Below are 18,365 nucleotides of genomic sequence, written 5' to 3' on the forward strand. Positions count from 1 at the left end.
CTCACAGCCCCTTTTCTAATAAATCTGACAAGTTTTTTCTTTCATTCCCAATAGAAGCCAATATTTTGTATAGTGTTTGTGTTTTTCTTGTTTCAAACGACTCTTAGAAAAGCCAGAATTTCACGAGGGAACAAAATGTTTTTTAAGATTGCTGGCTTTAAGACGGCCAGTGCTAACAGTAAGGCATGCTATGATCCAAGCAGCACTCAGACAAACACCAGGCATGGATGGCCTGCCAAGCAACACCAAGGATTAGTGAAATTATTTGATTTGTAAGTGTATGTATTAATGGTTGTCAGTTGAGGCAGGCAATGGACATCTTATGATGTCCATAGAGAGTGACAAAGATGATTGTTTATTTTTTTTTTTAAGGTATAGGATATTTTTTGTGGGGAATTTAATTTTTTATTTGTGTAAATTATAAATTTGGGGAATTTTACACAATGGAAGGCATCCGTCAAAATTACCCCCAAACTACTAGCAGCTTGTGGTTTCGAGTGGCAAAATATTTGCTTAGGAAAAAGCTATCAATCACCTTCTGAAAAATATAATTAAGTGTATTGAAAAAAGATGATGAAGAATAGTTACAGCCACATTAGAAATTAGTACAAAGTTTTAAGCTGTGCTGCATGTGTAGTGGGATGGATTGCTTTTATGCAGCTGAACATTGAAAAGCTGCTAGCACTTTTTTAAAAGGCCATTCAACTTATCCCTTAAGGAAGATCCTTTGAATTTTGGTGATCTTAAAGTCATTGGCTCTCTCGAGTTAAAAGAGTGACAAAATTCATTGGTTAAGTTGGCTAAACCTTGTCTGTAGTAAGACGTGATGGCCTGGCAACTGGTAGGAGCTGGCAGGAGATGAAAATGAAGGGAAGGTTGTGAGAGCTGAGAAAGACACATGGGCTGAGGTCATGCCAACAGGCAAACAGTCTTGAGAAATATGTCTTATTGAAAATTACCACACTTTTGATGTGCAAAATACAGCTATATATCTCAAAAAGAACAACAAAATATTGTCATTCCTCCAATGTTTTATTATTTCAGTGATGTGAACTTATCCATTTATTAACTGGCTGCACAGCAAGAACTGTTAAAACACGACTTTTCTTTCCTGAAAATAAATAAATAACATTAAAGAGAGAATTTATGAAGGAGTTACATTTCTCAGCTACTTGGAGTTACTTTAATCTTCTTGAATTAGTAGTGGGCTTTCCATTTCTTCATCTTGGATATGTATTTATGAGAGGCTGGTTCTCCACGGATGATTTAGCGGCCAAGTTTTCACTGTCTTCTAAGTAACGATGTTGAACAGTGAGTGAAGGAGTAATAATTAGATCTTACCCTGCCTGTTGTAATCTAGTCTATTTTTTACTCTATTAGCCAAGGTAATAGTGGAGGATCTCTCAGGCATGCTGTTGCCTGTAACATGTCTTAGGGACTACAGTTTTAATGCCCATAGACATCCCAAGAACATAATTTTTAGCATATATTTGATGAATGGCTTGCTAGCTACTTCTTTCAGAGAAGCAACTATGAGATCTGCTCTTGACAGGAATGTGATTTAATACAGCTGGATCGGCTAGAGCAGATTGATCTCATCCCTGTGGCTTTTGAATATACCAGAGGGTGCAGACTCCAATTTGTGCCCAATTCAGTCACCTGCCCTAGCAATAGCTGTGTTTAGGGCTGGTTCTCCACAGATTCCTGAAAGCCCTCATACGTACCTTTCATTTAAAGGAATTCACACAGCAGACATTGCCTTTCCCTTAGATACTTTCTACCCATTTCAGAAACTGAAAGCGGTTTGAGCCTCAAAACCTGATCCACCTCCTCCCCATTCACGTCGCTGTGCTGGACCCAGCCCTGGCAGTGTTTGGTACCAAGCAGCCCCACGACGAGGAGTTCTGGTGCTGGAAATCCAGGCGTTTTGAACCACGTCGGGAAGTTCTCAGTAAAGCCTGGCACAAATCAAATGATTTGACTTCTTCCCGTACACTGTGTATCCTTAGAGCATTATACATTTCTCATGCCACCCCTGCATTTTTCAATGGGTGATGCAATTCACCGAATGTGCGCTTATAAAAGAAAGCAGTTTTCATTTCTCTGCCGGGTAAGGGGCTTTACACTTCTGGAATCGTCTTTCCATTTACATTTGCCCAACGATGGAATCTGGGTAACAGAAATACTTTCAAAGGTGCAGCCTCCCGAGGGAAAGTAACCCTTTTCATCATTAAAGTGCCAGCAAAGCTGCTGCTTCACAGTGCTTCCAAACAATCCGTTAGGATAATATGAGGAATTTCAAATTGAGCCTTTTTTGACCAGGTGGTTTGTGTTTACTGCCACCAGAAGCTGACAATATTTTTACATGGCTGGTGTTAGAAGTGACAATAATGGCATTTGAAAAAGATCTGCCCATGTTCACGGATTACATACCTGCTGCAAAACCATGGCTTTGGTAGGAATTTATTCAGCATTTCGGTGGGTACAGCTCTGCCCTGGGAACAGCCTCGGCAGTGCTGAGTTCTTCCAACTTTTCCAGTGATTTGTGCCTATTGATTAAAGCTCCGGAAGGTCACAGAATTGAAATTCATTTGGATGCAACCATTATACAAAAATAACACAAAGTATTTGTTCATCAAAATCGAGCTGTAAGTCAACTTCCGAATGACCAAGAATTGAAATGAGATTTTGCTGCTTGTAGCAGTGTTACAAGTAAATGCCGGGTGTTTCAGCAAGCCCCATTAGGTGATAGATGATCCAGCCAAGCCCGTCCTTGTGCCTGGGGAGTTCACTCCGTTATCTGCTCCCTACCAATTTCAAAGCCAGTACTTGAGACTGTAAAACAAGAATCCCTTATTTAATAAGCTGACCTTGAGTTACTCAGTGTCTGCCAACGTGTTATAAATGCTGAGGAACATAGAAACAAGTGTGCGTTATTACTGTAAAGCCCTTAATAAGTAGTTTGTTGAAACACTGCCATTTGCAACACCATTTCCAGCAAAGCCGAGCCTTCTGTTTTATGCCAATTACACTTGTGGAGGGTTGAAGTGATAGCTAAATTGCTAAATCCTCTTTTAAGAGAGCTAACATATTTAACTTTTTTCGTTTTCCGGAAGGTTACTATTTCTGTTTTGACTGGTAAAACATCCAGGACAAAATCTAAATGGCGGTACGCATTTATCATGGTAGATCAACAGCAAAAGTGGTAAAATGTATACAGCCAAGTACGCTGTTGAGGTTGTAGAAAGGTAGGGTATCGCTTTGCTGTGGAGGAATAATGCACAGAACCTATAGCACAGAAAGTCCAACAAGGCAATGAAAGCTCCCTTTGCTCAACCATTGTACAGGAGACCCACATCAGAAATGGATGGTGAGGTGGAGGAACCGGTGAGTAACCCAAGTGGGTGACAGCCTGGGGCAGGACCTTCCACCAGGCTCTGCCAACCAGACTGAGATTTAACTTGCCCACGGCTCTGTCAGCACCTTAAAGTCTGTGGTATGTGTCCCTGTTCTGGGTTGAGAGGGCTGCTGAAAGAGCCTGAATTCTCTCTTGGTACTGCAGAAAAGCATAAGGAGCTGTAGCCTGATCCCATTTATCACAGTCCACGTTTCCTATTCAGAGAGGGGTTCTTTCCCAGGACATTCTTTCTACTGTTTGAGTGCAGATTAACGGGATCATGCTGTCTGTCATCAGTGCTGTTACCTTTGATTATGCTCCAGTAAGTTAAACTTTTCAAAGCAGAAAAAAAAAATGCTGTTTTTCAAAGATCTATTTAAAGCTGATTTGAGAATTTGTATTTCTTTCTATTGATTTTTCTAATGCAAGTGCATGCTACCAAGTGGTAGGAAAATGGATCTGACCTAAACATCTTTAAATGAGAATTTCTTAGCCTCCTAGGACAAATCTTGCAATCCTTTATCACTGAAAAACTTCATCAAGTTAAGATGATATTTTAAAGTACTCCCAAGGTGCTGCCGGATCTGTCCTTAAGGGACAGTAAAAAGGAAAACTCATTTGGGGATTTTGTTTAGAAACAAGGAATGTCAACTCTTCTGTTGCATTCTTTCTTTTGAGTTAAACTATGCCATGCCTGTCAACTCAGCTATTCCAAGTTTGCATACTGGAAGATCAGCTTGAAAAATAAATTGACTTCATTTTCACATGCTTTGAAGTACAATAAAGTTTGTTTGGATGCATCTGTATTTCAGCCTGTTTTTGTTGTCCGTGTTGCACTGTTGATTGCTGGTGGGACTCTGCTCAGATTGTGTGAGGCAGGAGATTAACACCTTTTATACAAATGGCTAGATGCCCTCATGACACACGACTAGCTCATACCCCGGGCAGGAACACAGTGTATGCAACTGCTGATCCTCAGCACCTTTTAAGGAAAAAAGATTTAGGAAGAGCTGGTTTACAAACAGAAAGGTCTTCCAAGCACCTGTAGGTACTTTCCTGTAGAGAGGTGGGGCAGTCAGTGTAATGAAGACAGTCCTTGCATGCTTTCGCATCTCCATCACTTTGGGCAGCCCTTCCCATTGTTGCTGCAGAGGCTGGAGGATGTGTAGTGTTGGCCACTGCTCCGGGCCCCTCAGATCATGCACAGGTCGTGATCAGATGCCTACAGATAGCTGTGTGATGCTTTATAACATTGAGACCTACATGTATTTTCTCTATAATCCATTTTTAAAACAACTTGGCTATGAATTCTGGGACTTTACCTTCTAAATGGCTATGGAAGAGTCTTCCCATGCTAGCCCACTACCTGAGGCAAAACCTACTGCAGAAACTACATGGCTGCGTAGTAAGGCACAAGTATATATCTGTTCCTTTTGGGTACATGATCAGTACGATACAATGACAGTGCATGAAGTCCGTACCCTTCTGTATTGCAGATCAAAGTGTGAAGTGTGCCTGATCACGTTGCTACACTAAGTAGATCATTGCAGTATTTGCTTAGGCACAGTTTCAAAAGCAGCTTGGAAACTTAAAAAAAAAAAAGACACATCTTAAGCACAACAGATTGCCCCTTCAAAAAATATTACATCTACACCACTGAGTGAGACCCTGCCAGACTAAAGCTATGTTGATGTCACGGGATCCAAAGCCTGGAGCAGAGGCACAAGACGTCGCTGACACAGTGATCAAAGAGGTTTCAGAGCAGCATGGAGAATCACCCCTTTTGTTTGACAAGTGTTGAAGTCCTGTGCTGGAGGAACACACGGGAGGGCTGTGTGGCCCCATCCCTGACCTTTCAGATCCATGGCTGTCACCGTGACCCCATCACAGGACATAGCTGAATCACCGTGCTGTCCCACCAGTCTGTGTGAGCCCAGAAGAAGCAATCCGCCAAATGAGGATGCTCCAGGATAAGCAAATCATATGGAATTACTCTTTGGGTTTTCTCTAATTTTCATTTGCTCACATTGGCTCTGCAAAGTGCCGTAGGCTGTCCTGGACAGTGCTGTCCTCCTGGCTATTTGTAAACATGTACTATAACCACCATGCATTGAGGGCAGTCAGGCTGACCACGTCCTGCCTTTTGCGCTGACTGGCACTGATTTAAAGGACTCTCGGAGTGAAAAATAAACAGAATTGAGTGACAGGAATCACACTATAGGAATTTACTAATTTGAACCCTAGTCTCAAACTGCGATAGTGATTTTATAAGATATCGGTATAAAAGCTCACTTCTGAGCTCATTGTGTAGCTTAGTAAAATCTATGCAGTAAGGCAAAACAAACAAGGAATATTGACCTGGAATGCCAGGGGGTATTTGGAGTTGGAGGAAATCCTGTAAAAGCTGACCACATGTTACTGACACCCTGTGATGTTCTCTCAAAGCCAATTTCCAGCAGGTCTTTCCCTCTGTTTCTTTTTTAGCTCTCATTGCCCTACTCTCCTATCAACTGGCAGTAAATTAAATTAGCCTTCCCCAAGCTGAGTCTGTTTTGCCCGTGTTGGTAACCAGTGAGTGATAGCCCTGTCTGTATGTTAACCCACGGGCATTTTTCATCCTATTTCTCCCCCTGTCCTGCTGAGGAGGGGGAGTGAGCAAGCGGCTGGGTGGGCATCAGCCAGGGTCACCAACCCCACCTGGGCTACTAAGATAACCATAAAAAAGTTCCTGTAAGAACCTGAGGTGCTAGAAATCAGTGCCTGGGCTATACCGCAGAAAAAAAAAAAAAAAAAAAGAAAAAGACTTAGTGAATAATGTCACTGCTTGTTCCTAAAGAGAGCGTGCGGAACAAGATGCGTGCACAGTTCTGTGGCTGTGTCACAGGGACGCTGCGTGTGATTTGTAATCTCTTCTGGGTCTAACCACTGCCACATAGCCCCTTCTACTAAAACAAACAGATCACCCTGTAATTGGCTATGATGTAATCACTTGTAAGAGCAAAACTTTGTTTCCTGATGAAAGGGAACCGGGGAGAGCTATAAAGATGAAATACCAGTGCTACCAGTGGGATTCAGCTGCTGTTCTGCAGTAGCTTGATATGATTAACAGGATGCTATACAGCGTATTTCTGCAGCATGGATGCTTTGGGAATGCAAGGCATGATGCTTAGCCATGATTAAAAGCTAAACCACACGCTCTGGCTTCCTTCTAAAGCAGATTTCATTGGGATGTCACACCCCTGTAGCACCTCCATGGCCCAAAGGGTGCATCCCCATATGGGAGAAGGGACCCGTCCCATGTTGTGGGGAAGGGAACTCCTGGCACAGCACAGAAAGCCACTGGCAGAAATCACAGTGTTATCTGCTGGGGCTGAAGCTGCTCAGCCTGGACAGGCTTTGTCCTCAGACGGCTGAGGTTTGGACTGCAAAAGGTTTGCCTCTTCTCCACCTCCGTGATATACCCGCAGTCAGCATTTATCTTCCCCTCGGAAAACCCTTTTGAAAGTACTCAGTGAAGGTGATCAGCTTGATGTGGTCAGGGCAGGTGTCACAGCATAACAGAGCCACTCAGGATGGAAGGGACCTGGGGAGGTCTCCCCTCCAACCTCCTGCTCTGTACCTGGTCAGTCTTGAAAACCTCCCCAGATGGAGCCCCCACAACTTCTTCCACCCACATAATGAACATTTCTTGCTTTATACAGAACCGGAACCTCTCTGGTTAAATTTCTGTCTGCCATTTCTTGTCTTGCCACCACACACCACTGCGGAGAGCCTGCAAACCTTCTGCTCCATGGCACAGGGAGCCAGTGCCACACTGTCCTCTTTGGGACATTTGGGGAAGGCTGATCCCTCTCCCCTTCCCATATAGTGAGGGCTGAACCAGCACAGATTTAGAGTTTTAAAACTGATACAGTTTTACTACCATACCTGAAAATTCAGGAAACTCAGTGCCCAGCACACCACGTAAAAGATCACCTCCATCCAAACGAGCAGGGACCTCCAAGGGTTGTGTGTGTGTGTGTGTTTTTTTTTTTTTTTTTTCCTGATATTTTTAACATAATGTAGAGGGCAACAGAACGGAGATTTTTTCTCACCTCTTTGTCCTGGGCTGCAAGTGAACCTTCTGGACTCTGCTGGTCCCAGGCTATGTTGAGACAAGCCTGGTGGCTCCTGCTGACTGGTGCTTTTCAGGGTGCCCCTCCAGCTGTGTGACATCCCCAATCTGCCTCTTTCGGACAGCACAGAGGAATAGGATCAAGCCTGAGGAAGGGAGCTGGTCACTAGAGATGTAGTCTCTGTATAAACAAAAAATTCCTGGGTATCCCTTTGCCAGTGGGTGGGACAGACACCACCTCCTTTTTGGCTGCAGAGCAAAGATCTTGTGATTCTTTTGGTGTGCAACATACTTTGAAGCATTTAAAAGTGGCCGTACTAGCAATTTATAGTGCTTGGCATCTTCCTATGAAATATTTATAGAGGCAATATATTCCAGTGAATTTTACTGCTGGCCCATGCAACTTGGATGATAAAAAAGTCCATTGTAATCTGCAGAAAAGGAACTCATCAGCACCATGGAAATAAGATTTGTAACCAGCACCATCACTATCTGGAATCCAGGAAATAGGAAATCATCTTTCCTCCAATAAATCCCTGGTGCAGTGAAGGCGATGGCAAAGTTCATCTGTGCATGTGGAGCTGGGCTGGTGTTGGTCGTGCCAGCGAGGAAAATGGGTCAGTGCTGCAGGGCCAGCCAAAGCAAGGGCAGTGGCTGATGGAGAAAAAAAGCAAAGCCATAGGCAAATAACTTCACAACCCTCCCTGGTGAGAGATAGAAATCACAAAATCTGTAATGTCTGTCCAGAGGCAGGAACAATATTTCATTTGTTTAAAGGAGCCCTTTCCATTCCCTGGTCACACAGATAAATGCTGGTGCAGAAAAATACACAAATGAATGAGTTCTCATCAAAAACAGAATCGAGCCATGAGGCTGTGTTCATTATAGTACTGATTTTCTCTTTTCTCTGCAGAACAGGACTCCAAGGGATGCAAGATAGAAAGTCTCCGAATGAAAGTCCTCCTTGCCTATGGAGGTTTTATTTTTGTTCTTCCTCTGTGAGTTATTTTCCTTCCTTGAAAGTCAGTGCGCAGCCAGGAGCCCCTGGCACGCTCCCTCTTAGGGAAAGGCACAGGCTGCAGGCTCCAGGCTCTTGCCATAGGTAGGTTTCCTTAGTCTGGAGGTTTTTCAAAACATTTTGATGTAAACTGAAAATAAATCAAGCAGGTACATGTCAGAAGTCTCAAACAGTCAAGTTCACCCCGTTTCTGATGTAAATACCCAAGTTAGAAACCATTCATCATCTGGAGGGGACAGGTGGGCCCAGCTCCCTCCAGTGCTCTAAGTGTGGATCTGAGGCCAAGGGGCGGCCATCCCTTGGCCACCTTGCCAAGTCCTTCTGCTGCTGTAGGACACACACCTGTGGACCAACAGGGTTAAATTGCTACCAGGAGGCTTCAGAGGAGCCGATGAGACCTGTAGGGAAAAAAAACAGCTGAATGGCTGAAGGTCCTGACCAGACAAGATCTGGGGCAGCAGACACCTACTTCTGGTGAGCACCCTCATCTGTCTGCTGAGAGGTGAGGTGCCTCCGTCTCCTCGTTAGCCACCACCTTGTCCCCGTTAACGTCTTTAGGAGGAGCTCTGAATCCTTTCCAAAGCCATTGCTGCTTTCCTTGAGCAACTCCTTTATCATACTAATTGTATAAGATTATAATCACTGGTAATTTTAACTAATTACTGAGGCAGTTGTTCCTTCTTTAATACTAAATTGATTCAGAGAGGGAGTTTCAATTGGAAGCCAAACCTATTACTCATGCTAAGCCCTCTGATGTGTTTACACTTTGCGTACTGAGGATTAACAGCAAGCTGGGAAACCTCCAGGGGCTTGCTCTTTTTAACCTTTGGGCACTTGCATTTTCTCTTGTCCCTGGGCCAAAACAAGAGATGTCACAGTGGCTTTCCTCCAGGAAAGGGGTTTTGCTCAGCAAAGGGCTCCAGCACACCCAGAAAAGGACAACTTCTTATTTTTTTGTCGTATCAATCTTCTGCCCTCACCAGTCTGTGACAGCCAGCTCGCAGGTGGGGGGTTCTTGGGAGTCAGCACCTGGCATCATCAGTTTGTTCATCTCAAAGCAACACAAATGCAGAAAAATGTGTGGGGTTTTAGAAAAAGAAAGTCAGTTTTCCATTGTTCAGAATTCCCCTACATTTTAATTAGAAAAAGGAGAATGACTGCAAATCCTAAATACCTTGGCCATCTAGACTCATGCCACAGTGCATGCAACAGCAAGGTGTTTGCTGAGGGTGAGACATCCCATCCCATCCCATCCCATCCCATCCCATCCCATCCCATCCCATCCCATCCCATCCCATCCCATCCCATCCCCCTCATCTGCACTTTTGACAGGAGCCTGGACAAAAAATTTAGTCTGGATTTCCAGCTTTGGGCAGATGAAATTGGTCTCTTGCCCTGTTGCAGGACTTCCTTCCTTATGCAGGTCGAGGGCAGCAGGCTGGAGGGTGGAATACTTTGAGCATCTGGATTATCAAGGAATAAGGCTGTCATTTTTCTGCTGAGTGAAGAAAAGTCACCTTGTGGGTTGCCATTCTCCTGCTTTGTGGTATAACCTTAGCCTTGTTGAAACCAAACCTGTTTGGTGCCCTTACTGGTTGTCTGCATCTCAGCCTTGTGTGGTTTGTGATGCTGGAAGACATCACCCTTTCCTCCTCCCCACTCATATCACAGTTTTCTCAATTGTTAGTAACACAAAAGCATAAATGATGTTTCCTGCAAGCAGGCTGTTTACAAATAGGTGTGCAATAATTCCAGGATCATCCTTATTTCAGTGTAGCTTTATATGAATTTGTCTTCACATCTTTTGGACAGCTAATTCTTCTCTGAAACTGATATGGAAGCATGCAGTGATTCATCTCTGAAATAATAATCACTATACTGGCTGCACACAGTTTAATCTTCCAGCAAATAAAGAAGTGATTGAAACTTGCTATTATCAAACCAGATCAAGTTTGTTCAGAAGAAAAAAATCTGTTATTTTAGTACAAATTGGTATAATGAGCTGTCTCTGTGCTATTATCTCTGAGCATTAACTGGCTCTACTATGCAGGATAATACTCAGAATAATTATTACTTATCCACATGTACATACATTGAGTAATAAAATAATTAGACCTTTTAAAACAGAAGATAGAAAAGATTCCACTTACTGTAATTCTGACTTTCTGATTATAAGGTTGAAATAAATAATAGGTGATATTTTATCAGTGTGCCAAACCAGTAAGTGCTGTATTTGTAGATGTCAGTACAGACTGCACATAGGGTATACATTTTCTCAAACTCATGAATGAGCAGAGGTTTCAATAAGGATGTAGAGGATCTGAGCTCTTGAAATTCAGAGGTGGGCATGGGCTGCTGAGGGCAGCGGGCTCTGTCCACGGGCACGCTCCCAACCCCAAGGAGCTCCTCGTGGCCAGGAACCACGCTGGGCATGGGGCTGGTGTGGGACACTGCTGCAAAAGCTGACACCCTGGGGATCATTGGAGTCGCCTATCACATGGGTCCAAGCAAGGAGAGATTGACAGGGATTGCTTCAGGGGGTAATATTAAAGTGTTGCAATGGGGAGGTAACAGTACTGAGAGCTTCACCTGCATGGCGACTGCTCCTTATTTCTAAGAGCCGCATTTCTATATATCATCATTATATATAATTTCTCTATATTATCCTCTTTCCTTCACCCACACTCCCCAGTGAGCACCCTGACCAGAGCCATACGTTTGTTCTTGGCCCATGATTCATTTTGCTTCATCTGCAGTCTCGAGAGAGCAGCGTTTGGACATGCATATACCCTGTGCACTGGTCCTGAGGTATGGCAGTGGGTGTTATCCATTTCTTGAAGATAATTGTTTTAAGGGGGGTTGCTTGTTTGCCTGTTTCTTTCAGGACACCAGGAATAACCGAACCACATCAGATAACGAAGATAAGCCAATTCATCTCATGCTCCCTTGCAAATCCCAGACACTGGGTTAATCACTCAGATGATTAAGAGCTCGAAGCAGACTGGTGGAAGGTTTTAATTCTGTTTGTTGAGAGCTGTAAACATAATTGATTTACATTTCTCTCCAATAAGTTAATTTGAGAGAGTGTTCCCATTGTAAATAATATCAGATTCAAGGCTATATGCCTTACAAATCTCAGTGACTCCACTGGAGAAAATGCAGTTCACTCCTTGCTGCAAAAGGATGAAAAGGATAAAGACTAATGACTGATAAATGTGGACTTCCTGGAAACAGAAAATTACCAAATCTGACAACTGCTATACATTAGCACTGTAACACAAGAAGCAACATGTTCCCTATTATCGTTGATAAGTTAATGGATCAGTGATGAAATTCAAATAAATAATGAAAAAAATCTTTGAAAACAGTCACTTGGGACCGGGGACCAGGACTGCAGATCAAGGACCATATATTCTCCCACTCTCCCTGCCACTCATAACTATCCTGCCTCTTGACACATTTCTGGATTACACTCCTAAGGATTTCTTTAACATTATAGAAAACCTCAAGTGCATTCTGAAGATATACCGAGGAGAACGTGCTCATCTGAACATCCCAAGGATTGCTGAAGCTTTGGAAGGCTGCCATAACTCTCCTGGAGGAGAAGAAAGGGAGAATGAACAAGTAGGAAAACACGTCTTCCCCTGACCCTACCTCAGAAACTATTTACAATGACACCTTTCACACTTTCTTCAGGTAGCTGGTCTATGGAGGGGTCAGGGGGAGATGGCCAACAATAATTTCTTTCAAGTTATCTCCTTGGAACTGTAACTTCTAGTAGTTTAAAGGCTTTTGACTTGTGTATTGTGAGAACAGCATTTCTTTTATGAAAAGCACATTCTCACAATTAACACTTTGCAAAAGTAATGATAATGCCACCAGTATCTACCCAAATCTGTTTCTTCTTACCACAAAGCAAGGTCTGAATTCACAGTAAGGCACCTTTTCCATACAGCCTGTTGTTCAATCTTAAAAGGGGATGGGGAGCAGAATGTGACCCTCACTATCCACGAAGAAATGGTTGGCAACCTGCTACGGCACTTGGATGTGCACAAGTCGAGGGGGCCGGATGGGATCCACCCGAGGGTACTGAGAGAACTGGCAGAAGAGCTGGCCAAGCCGCTTTCCATCGTTTATCAACAGTCCTGGCTATTGGGGGAGGTCCCAGTTGACTGGCGGCTAGCAAATGTGATGCCCATCTACAAGAAGGGCCGGAGGGCAGACCCGGGAAACTACAGGCCTGTCAGTTTGACCTCAGTGCCAGGGAAGCTCATGGAGCAGATTGTCTTGAGAGTCATCATGCGGCACTTGCAGGGCAAGCAGGCGATCGGGCCCAGTCAGCATGGGTTTATGAAAGGTGGATGAGGGAAAGGCTGTGGATTTGGTCTACCTTGACTTCAGCAAGGCTTTTGACACCGTTTCCCACAGCATTCTCCTCAAGAAACTGGCTGCTCTTGGCTTGGACTGGCGCACGCTTCGTTGGATTAAAAACTGGCTGGATAGCTGGGCCCAAAGAGTCGTGGTGAATGGAGTCAAATCCAGTTGGAGGCCTGTCACTAGTGGCATTCCCCAGGGCTTGGTGCTGGGGCCGGTCCTCTTTAATATCTTCATCGATGATCTGGACGAGGGCATTGAGTGCACCCTCAGTAAGTTCACAGATGACACCAAGCTAGGTGCGTGTGTCAATCTGCTCGAGGGTAGGAAGGCTCTGCAGGAGGATCTGGATAGGCTGCACTGATGGGCTGAGGTCAACTGCATGAAGTTTAACAAGGCCAAGTGCTGGGTCCTGCACCTGGGGCGCAATAACCCCAAGCAGAGCTACAGGCTGGGAGAAGAATGGTTGGAAAGCTGCCAGGCAGAGAAGGACCTGGGAGTGATGGTGGACAGTCGGCTGAATATGAGCCAGCAGTGTGCTCAGGTGGCCAAGAAGGCCAACGGCATCCTGGCTTGTATCAGAAACAGTGTGACCAGCAGGGCTAGGGAGGTGATTGTCCCCCTGTACTCGGCTCTGGTGAGGCCGCACCTCGAGTACTGTGTTCAGTTTTGGGCCCCTGGCTACAAGAAGGACATCGAGGTGCTCAAGTGAGTCCAGAGAAGGGCGATGAAGCTGGTGAGGGGTCTGGAGAACAAGTCCTACAAGGAGCAGCTGAGGGAGCTGGGTTTGTTCAGCCTGGAGAAAAGGAGGCTCTGGGGTGACCTTATCACACTCTACAGGTACCTTAAAGGAAGCTGTATCGAGGTGGGGATTGGTCTATTTTCCCACGTGCCTGGTGACAGGACGAGGGGGAATGGGCTAAAGTTGCGCCAGGGGAGTTTTAGGTTAGATGTTAGGAAGAATTTCTTTACTGAAAGGGTTGTTAGACATTGGAACAGGCTGCCCAGGGAGGTGGTGGAGTCACCATCCCTGGAGGTCTTTAAAAGATGTTTAGACGTAGAGCTTAGGGATATGGTTTAGTGGGGACTGTTAGTGTTAGGTCAGAGGTTGGACTCGATGATCTTGAGGTCTCTTGCAACCTAGAAATTCAATGATTTTGTGATTCTGTGAAATGGTTATGGTTACTCTAAAATAAATTGTGTGAAATAAAGCTGAAAGATAACTGTGCACAGGGGAACTTGCTCATAGCAAAGGCTGATATAGATATTTGCCTGCCCTGAAGCAGGTGGAAAGTCTTGATTTGTTTTGGTGAACTGCAATGCACAGGGTCCATGTTCAACTATGGTGACTCTGTCATTGATAAATGGCTCACTAAATTAAAGTTTTATGGGAACAGATATTTCAGGAAATACGTCACTGACATAAAAGTTAAAAAAACCATATGCCAGGGAGTAAATTACTTGTAGCAGTTGCAGGCGTATACATGTAATGGTCTCTGGAAAACTGATTTGTGGAGTCGGGTACTGGATATTGGAATGGAGCTGCTCAAGGACATCCTTGCTCTGATCTAGAGAGATGTGTCTGTTACCTACAGTATTACATGCTGATTGTTTAAACAATATTTAGAAATCTTTTTTTTTTTTTTTTTTTCCTTTCTATGACAAGAACAGAGGCCAAAAATATTAAAGCTTTTGCAACATAGCTATTCATGCCCACTGCCCAAACGTGTATTTAGACAGGCAGCACTAACTGCATTTATTTTCTTATTGAAAGTCAGTAAATGAAGCCAAGCTGCCATTAGTTTTTAAGGTCATTATCTCTGAGCATTTCTGTTTTGAAGAACCTGGTATTAATTCTATTTTCCAGCACAATGACAATGGCTATGTCCTCCAAAAATGTATATATGTATCAAATTTGTTTTAAGGTAATTGCATTTTTCTCTAATCATGAGTTGAAGTAAGTAACCTGCAGGATGCAAGAAATGCTGTATATTTAATAAAGTCTGAAGGAATAAATAATAGACCTTTTATGAGAGGTTACTCTTGAGTAAAGAACAGATATTAAAATGATTTCTTTATTTAATTTCTAAACAAATGGTAGCTATTGAAATTGGAACACATCCTTTTAACCTAATGCATTTCTATACTTTACAAACAGGACAGTGTTATGTTTTCTACTGCCAGAGAGTGCTATATAATTGATGTAAAAACAATATGAAAGAGGCTTTAATAAAAAAAAAAATAATGATTTGATATAACCTGGGTCTTATTAATACAGTCTTTCTGGTATTTTGTGACTGTTATACCTGCACCCAACCTCTTCAACTCAGATTTTCATGGGAAATGGTGATTTATGTGATTATGAGAAACAATATTGCTTTAGTCTTTAAGAGACATCTACCTTTAGTATGGCTCCAGGCAAGATTCACAGACATGAACAGGATACTGCTATGTATTAGGATTCTTAATTGCACATCCTTAAGCTGATATCAATAAGCACTGGATATTAATCACTGGAAATTGCAATTTTCTGACAATAAGATCTCATTCAGATAGACCCACTGAATTAAGTGGGATTAAAATCTGTGCCTCATGTTAAAAATGCGTTTACATCTGAATAGGTATGGATTGCAGCCTAACCATGTAACTATTTTATAGCCTTTCTTTCACCAGCCTGGACAAGCTTCCACTGCACTTGTATGCATGAAGTCAGTTGTTCTGAACCAGCAATTTTCCAGATCATTAGACACTGACCAGGCATCAGTTTGAGTCTTTAAGAAGATTTATTTTTAAAGATCTTTCAAAGCAGCAAATTCAACTGCCTTTAAAAATAATATAAGAAGCAGTTAAATTATATTGGAAAGCCTAATTTACAGTCTGTGGGAATTACTTACATTGCAAACTTAGAGGTGTGAACAAGTTTTTAAGCAGATCATTTAAGCAGATTTACAGGCATTTTTCACTTTTGTCCCCTGTACTGTGACAAGAAGCTTTTCTTCTAGTGAGGCACAAGAAGCTTGATGAAAACAGAACTGCCTTTAGGGAGAAAGCCCTTATAGACCAGGACTCACAGGAAGGATGTCTGTAATTATTACTTTGCAAGGTATAGACCAGCAGAGAGAAAAAATCAAATAGTAACACTAATGGCATGACAGCAGGTGTTGAAGTCTACCTTTGTATGAATGAGATTAGTGAGAACAGCAACCTAAAACTCCGAGGGGAAACATCTAGCACTGAGAAAACCAGCACGCAGGCAGTGCACGATGAAATAAATTATGCTCAGCTTACAAGTACGGGGGTATGAAGTACTCTTCTGTTTCTCACTTCAAAATGAACTTGTTTTCAAAAAAGAACAAAAAGATTATTAAAAAAAAAAAAAAAAAGATGTTTTTTAAATGAAGCCTTCTGCTCTCTTTTCCTCTGCAAATCATCCTACTGGTGCCTGGGGGGCTGACTGGGGTACACCTCTATTCACCAGCATAGGGCATCTGTGATCTCCGATATAAACAGATAAGGGTATCTTCCATGCTGCATGACAAGTTTTGCTGTAGTCAACACTGTTAAAACTGCACTACCCTGCCTTCATCACACAGTCCAAATTACTTACTCTACAATATTTCAGAAATTGTTAAAATTTTAATTGACCGGTCAAGATACCCGTGTCAGGTTCTTGTCCTGTTATGAACTTCCTGTATGAGCTTGGCCAAGTTGCATTTCCTCTCTGTGTCTAACTGTTAAATTAGGACACTACTTGATACTGGGAGATAGGCTTAGGAAAATGTGGGAGATATTTTGGTGTTTTGGTAGTAGACACCAGGAATGCACCTAACATAGTCAAAAAAATACAGTTCATTTGCGATTGCACATCAGTGGAATAACACTGCCACTTTCTACTTTAAAGTATGTGTGTACTGTATGAATTGTTAAGGCCTTGCTATAAAATAAGATGTTTCTGTTACAGCAAATTGTTTGGCTTTTAGTATTTTCCCTTAGTATTCATTGTGCACTATAGTTTGTATTTGTAAGTAGTTGTGATTACAGCTAATAAGCATCATTGTATTGTGTGTGGGCAAATTAATTTGTTCTCTTTGTGCTGTACACAAGTAAAGTTTCAGTTAAATCACCTATGAGATATTTTAATCATGAGGCATGTGGATGACATCCCCAAGTGAAGTAATTACATCAGTGAGGGATGTGATGAAGTCTTCTTCAGCATTGCTGCCTACCTAACGGTATGAGACAGACACTCTTCTACATTCTTCTACATTTTTTTTTTCTTTTAAGTGGTGGCAATGGTTTCCATGAGTTTTGTTTATTTATTTTTTTTTCTTCTTGACTGAAACCTGAGAGTCTAGCCTTCCCTGTCAAGCACAGTGTCCTGGTGGGTTAAGGCAGCCTCTGACAACTATCTTCACGTGACAGAAGTGTCTCCATACAATAGGGTAAGAGCTTTCTGACTGAGGAAGAAAATGAAATTTTGGTTCTTTGAGAGCCAAAAATAAAAATATTTTTTTTCTCCTGCCTTCTCCTGGCAAGAAACTTTAGAATGCAAATAAGCGAAGACATGGACAAAAAATGTGTTTTTTTTTTTTTTTTGAGCAGGTAAGCCTTACCCACACTGTCTCCAGATTTTTGGTCATTTGGAAAACATCAGAAATCCAGAAAGAACAGCTTGTCTTGAAGGATTATATCGTTTCTGGCTTAATTTGAACTTGAAAATTCAGGAATGAAAATATTTTGCAAGAAAGAAAATGAATCCAACCCTTTCACACATCAGAACAAGCTTGGGTTGAAATGAAGTTAGACTGTGTTGTCATTTCCATATATGAAAAATTTTGTTCCTCTTGAAAAGTAACATTACAACTCGCCAGCTTTTATAAGGGTAGCTCCCAACAGACAGAGCTGTGGCAACTGAGTGTGGGATGGAAAGCCCATGAATAAGGAAGACAACTCCCTTTGGTGATGGAATGGAGAATAATAACAAAGATGTGGGATCTTAACCTCACTGCTGAACAACACAGAGAAGATAACTATTGAAAAGACAGTGAGTTGTGTGCTGTAAGAGGTTATAAGATTATGTGTGCAGAGCCAATAGACCTGGTAGCATCCAAATGTGAGCATTCTGTGGAAAGTCAGAAATAAGACCTCTTCCCAGCTGTCTGCCAGAGCTGGATGTCATAGCAGTGTCCTCAGTGTGGGCTGGAGTTTGGTTCCCATGGGTCCTGAAAAGCACCCAGTGCAACATCAGGACTGATATACAAAGTGACAAGGTCATGTCTAGGCTTTTAAACCTTGCAGAAGTCACCCAAATTTAAAAGAACAAAACAAAAAAAACTCGATGAAAGGCTTCTCTTTTCAGAAAGTTTAGGAGAACTGCAACAAATTATATAAATCAAGAGAAAAAAAATCCCACTGTTTCAGAGTATAACGAGTTGTTCAGTACTATGCCATGCATTTTGATG

Source organism: Anas acuta, chromosome 2 (genome assembly GCF_963932015.1).
Source record: "Anas acuta chromosome 2, bAnaAcu1.1, whole genome shotgun sequence".
Lineage (NCBI taxonomy): Eukaryota > Metazoa > Chordata > Aves > Anseriformes > Anatidae > Anas > Anas acuta.